This window comes from Salmo trutta, chromosome 1 (assembly GCF_901001165.1).
Source record: "Salmo trutta chromosome 1, fSalTru1.1, whole genome shotgun sequence".
Classification (NCBI taxonomy): Eukaryota; Metazoa; Chordata; class Actinopteri; order Salmoniformes; family Salmonidae; genus Salmo; species Salmo trutta.
In genome coordinates, this window is record NC_042957.1 from 48,470,178 (window position 1) to 48,475,557 (window position 5,380).

At 42.0% G+C, this 5,380-nt stretch overlaps 1 long non-coding RNA gene across 1 annotated transcript; it reads right to left on the bottom strand.

Annotated features, from left to right (window-relative positions):
* Nucleotides 1–1,723: 1,723 nt before the first annotated feature.
* On the bottom strand, nucleotides 1,724–3,168 carry LOC115203430 (uncharacterized). Its single transcript, XR_003880169.1, has 2 exons — nucleotides 2,988–3,168; nucleotides 1,724–1,768 (listed from the first exon to the last, which is right to left on the bottom strand). It is a non-coding gene; the product is annotated as an uncharacterized LOC115203430 (long non-coding RNA).
* Between the last annotated feature and the right edge of the window lie 2,212 nt (nucleotides 3,169–5,380).

Consider the following 5,380-nt stretch of genomic DNA (forward strand, 5'->3'; position numbering starts at 1 on the left):
CCTGCCATCCAGGACCTCTATACCAGGCGGTGTCAGAGGAAGGCCCAAAAAATTGGCAAAGACTCCAGCCACCCAAGTCATAGACTGTTCTTTCTGAGACCAAAAGGCTCCTGAACAGCTTCTACCCCCAAGCCATAAGACTGCTGAACAGCTTATCAAATGGCTACCCGGACTATTTGCATTGACCTCCTTTACAATTCATTCTTTATCGTAATTTCTTTGCACTGACTCTCTTGCACTGGCTCTATGCACACTCACTTGACTCTACCCACACACTCACACAAACCACACTGACACTCCAACACACACACACACACACACACACACACACACACACACACACACACACACACACACACACACACACACACACACACCAAAACACAATATGATATATTTTCAATTTTAGTTGTTTTAACTACCAGTTAATCCAATAGCAAGCATTGCAAGATACAGTATGTTTTAAACTGCCCTTAGAAGTACTGCTGCTGAAAGTAACATGCTACAGTACCGCAAATTACAGTAGATTACACCGTTTTCACATTAGGCAATACACTTACATTACCCAGAAAAATGTACGGAAAATCTATAATTTCCATAATATCTATCCAATGTGTAATCAAAGGTGTGATCAATGAAGCCATCCTCAACAATCATTCCTGCCCCAATTTTTCTTTATATATAATTGCAACATAGTTTTACTGTCTGTAATAAAATTTAAGAAATGTAATAAAACAAACGAAATGAATGAAAATAAATCATAACGTTTAGCACAAATTAATTTGCATCAAGCCTGTCTCATCCACATCACAATGAATGTCCTCATTGTTCATGTAAAAACCTTCTGGCATGGTGAATCCAAGCTTGACATTAGTCTGCATTGATGTTGTTGCATGCCTCATCCATGGCCAGACGGACGGTGGCACGCTCATGGGGATGGCGATCGTACACCTTCCACTTCCATGCTGAAAAAAAGTCCTCAATAGGGTTGAGGAAAGGAGAGTATGGGGCAGGTATAGGGTCATGAACCTGGGATGGGCCTGAAACCATGCCTGAATCACCTCTGCATGGTGGAACCTGACACTGTCCCACACAATGACATAGGTGACCCCTTGACCTTGACAGGCCTGCTCAATTTCACTGAGAAACACAATGAGGTGTGCAGCATTGTTGGATCCAAGTAATGGGCAACTTTCTACCAGACCATTTTCAGAGACAGCTGCATACATGGAGATGTTTCCCCACGTTGTCCAGGTACTTGGATGATTGCCCGTTAGCCGATGAGGTTCCGCCATGGCGTGGAGTTTTGGCCAGGTCGAAGCACACTTCATCAACAAATAGTGTATATACTTGTGGTGGTTCAACGCAGCATCAAGCACCATCACCCTCTACAAATATATTTTGGTTAGTTATTTCTACAGTATAGTTCTAATAGGATGTTGTGAAGTAGCATGTGCGTGAAATAGTAACAGTAATACAGTATATAGTGCTGTACCTGAATACGGCCCATAGTTGATTCACCCGGTCGTTGTTTCTTTCAAAAGGCACCAGGTAAATGTATTTTATAGATACCTGGTTCCTCATCAAAAGGCGGGCGATTGTTGGTAGGCTGAAGGATGCTAGATTGGCAAAGGTGTCATCGTTCTCCTCAATGTCCTGCTTTATTTTGGACAGCCGTATGTCAATCCTGGCCCTCACCATTTCCACCACTGTCCACTCCTTCTGATCGGGCAGCACACGGCCACCACCATGGGGTCTTCTGTCAATTCTGAGGGTAATACAGAGTACACTGTCAATAGATCATACTATAAGAATACTGTAACATGTTTGGCATTACAATATGTAATTTACTGTAAATGTAATGGTAAAGAATAGTGCATATCCTGAAGAGCTAGCCGGTTTTATTGGCAAAATGTTCTCATGATCTAATTGACAGTTGATTTTTTTCAGATAAACTAATCTGTCAGCCTCTGTCATGGTAAGGCCTCTGTTAACCCATTAAATCTATAGGTTTATCAAACTGTTAAGTGATTAACCCATTAAATCTATAGGTTTACCAAACTGTTAAGTGATTAACCCATTAAATCTATAGGTTTACCAAATGGTTAAGTGATTAGCCCATTAAGCGCAGTTGTATTAAGTTATGGTCAAATGTATTTAAATGAGAAGAGCATCATATTAAAAGTATTGTGAGCATTGCATTGGGAAAGACAATGACTTTATATGAAAGGTATTTCTAGATGAAACACTGATTAGGTTTGGTGAAAAAGTTACTTTGTGATTTTGTGTGTTGTACTTAGTCAATTGAAAATGTGCTTAATGTTTTGGGAAAACTGGCTCTTTGATTATCTGTTTTGAGTTTTGAACTAAGGGTTGTGAAATTATACCACATACTTGTGAAAATACTGGGCCCAAAGCGATACAAAAAAAATCTGTATTTAGGTCAACTTTTTAACTCTGCATCGTTGGGAACAGGCTCGTAAGTAAGCATTTCACTGTAAAGTCTACACCTGTTGTGTTCAGCGCATGTGACCAATAGAAAAATTGTATTTTGAAATGTGGAATACAGATAATATATACTTTTAACAAAAATAAAAAAAAAAGCAACAAAACAAGAGATGTTAAAAAAAAATCATGAACTCATCTCTGTAACTCATGAAAGACAAAGTAACAGAGAGATATGGTTTTGAAGCTGATCTTGTTCAAAAAAAGCAATGGCAAACCTGACAAAATGTTAGTATTGTAGTATTGTACAGAGCCAAATGCCTAATCACAAGCATATTTCATTGTAGAATGTTTGTTTTCTGTTCTGTGACCTGTGTTAGTGGCTGAGGAAGTGGGTCTTTGCAACCAGCACACAAAGTGTTGCATCTCACCGAGAGAGAACACAGGAAAGAGCCTCAGAGAAGAGAAGCCAGAGACAGGTTTTGCCAAAACGTGCAAAAATAATATGTTTGTGTGTGTGTCAGGGCCCATGTTACCTTTACCTCTACAGGCACTCTGTTGTCCTTCAGACAGTCACAACTCACTTCTCTGTGCCCGCACACTGAGTCAGCTGAAAACAGAGAGGGACGGAGGATGGTGAGAGAGCCCACCACTGCCCTCGGGTCCACACAGCTCATCAGCTCTTTCTATAGATGAGAGAGCACAGACAATCACGCCAGGCAGCAGGCAGCTATACTGAAACAATGAGGGGGCGGATCGAGAGATGGAGTGTGTCAGAGTTAGAGATGGAGAGATCGATAGTGAGTGTGTGGGAGCGAGAGAGGGAACGTAGGAAGGATCAAATACATTTCCAGAAGGACATATACAGTAATAGAGGAAGAGAAAGCAGAAAAGAAAGAGAGAGAACGAGAATAGAGACAGGAAGAGGCTGTAGCAGGTTGAGAAAGCACTGGTTGAGGGAGTATATCGTGTGAACCTATCTGAGCGCTGTGCAGTGGGGTGGAAATGTGTCTGGTTAAACTGCAGGGAACAATTAGGTGCATATCTGTATGGTTGACTCACCTGCTGTGCCTCAATTCCCCCTGTCACTATAGCTTCCCAAATCATAGGTGAGCAGGCAGAGCGCTCCCTGGCAGTCTCACCCAGCAGCACCTGGGGCTAGGTACACTGTGCCAGAGAGGAAGAGATAAAGCTCTCTGGAATTTAGTTTACTGGCACACTAACTGGAATTTGTGATACTGTTCAACAAATGTTCCAATTAGCTTCTGAGTATGGAGCCAGGGTGCTCTTATTGCTAACTTGTTTTCACGGTTGACGTACATCTCATGCACTCAAGCAACAATGGTTTGAATTATGTCATACTTGTAAACTTATATTAAATGTATGGGGTTTACTTGATCTGATCTGTGATTTAATGATGTAATGAGTCTATGCAGAAAGTAAAATGGCTTGCCGTTCCCATGAATGACATCCAGCATGACAGATCTCACTGTAATGAATGAACAGGGAAGATACGTTTCAGCCCTGTTCATTTTGACATTTATTTTTTATGCCTGTCAATCTGACAGACTCATTCATCAGAAAAGCCACCATGAGGCTTCAGCTGCATAGCCAGGTCAAGTATCCCCACTAGCTCTGTCCTCCACTGACCCAGACCTTGACTTAGTCAACAGCCAAGACCTCAGGGCTGAAAACAGGCTTGCCCTGGGCCTAGAGCAAACTCAAGAGCTGCCAGACTAAAAGAGAAACCGGGAACAGGATGTCCCCAACATAACTGAAAATAAAGAATGGCTGGCCGTCTATTCAAGTAGATGGGGGAAATTTCCCACGACACAATCCCCGGCATTTCCTGGAATGCTGGGACTAGAAACAGAAACTGGACTAGTGGAATGCCAAACTGCCGGGTGCTGTGGTGGCCCTGAGGGTTAAAAATGACGCACTGAGACTCAGGTCCCGTAAAGGACACTTCCATACCCATCATTGCCCCATACATCACTCTGCAGACCTGCACCAAGGCTCCCTGGGAAAATACACATTCATAATATATGACCCTCTGCTCCATGGCCGTGACAGGATCTGAGTGACCTTTAACTTTATCCTGTGGCATATGATTGGCCTGTGGCTTCCCTGGGGACTATTGCTGGAGCCATTGAATGTCGAACATGTTTTTCCTGGAAATGCTGTTGCAATGAGCTGTACAATTTATCATTCATCTGTCCAGTTCTCAGATTATTGATATTAGCGGTGCCACGGCACGGCTTCAAATACCAATAAGATTATCAATGTTCTGAAAACATATTTCATTACGAAGTATTTATTATCATGCGTTATCACTTCAGTATGGCATGCTCCCTCAACCATTTTTATTGTTTTGTCAAGTGAGTAATTTAGAAAATATGTGAACTTAAACTAATTCCATTTCATCTCATGTGAAAAGTGCACAGTATAAAAGTGCTGATTGTGCTTCGAAGTGAGTCTGTCAGCTCAGAGCGATCCGTTCTTTCCACACTTCCTCTTGTGTTTGGGCCTTGATGACTTTACCAGAGAGGAGCGAAAGCTGCTCCCTCCGTGCCAGCTTGTGAAAAATGTGCTGTGCATTTCTCAGGCTCTCTCTTTTCTCTCTGCCTCTGTAAACCTGCCATCTACTCCATGGTAGCAAGAATGGAACTATTCCTACTCTCCACGTTTCCCATCTGTTTGTGGTTTAGAAGCCCTAAGCAGGCATATAAAGTTATAGCTCCTTGGTTTTTACCATTTTGGATAAAATTCTCTCAAAGGGGGGAATTCTTTAAATCTCCCACCACTGTCCCTGCAGACCTGATGAATTCGACAGATTGGAGAAATACCTTTCATTTTTACCATATATCCCACCAAAATCTACAATATGTAACCGACCGCCTCGATTCAGGCTTATGTAGCAAAATTTGAAATTGTG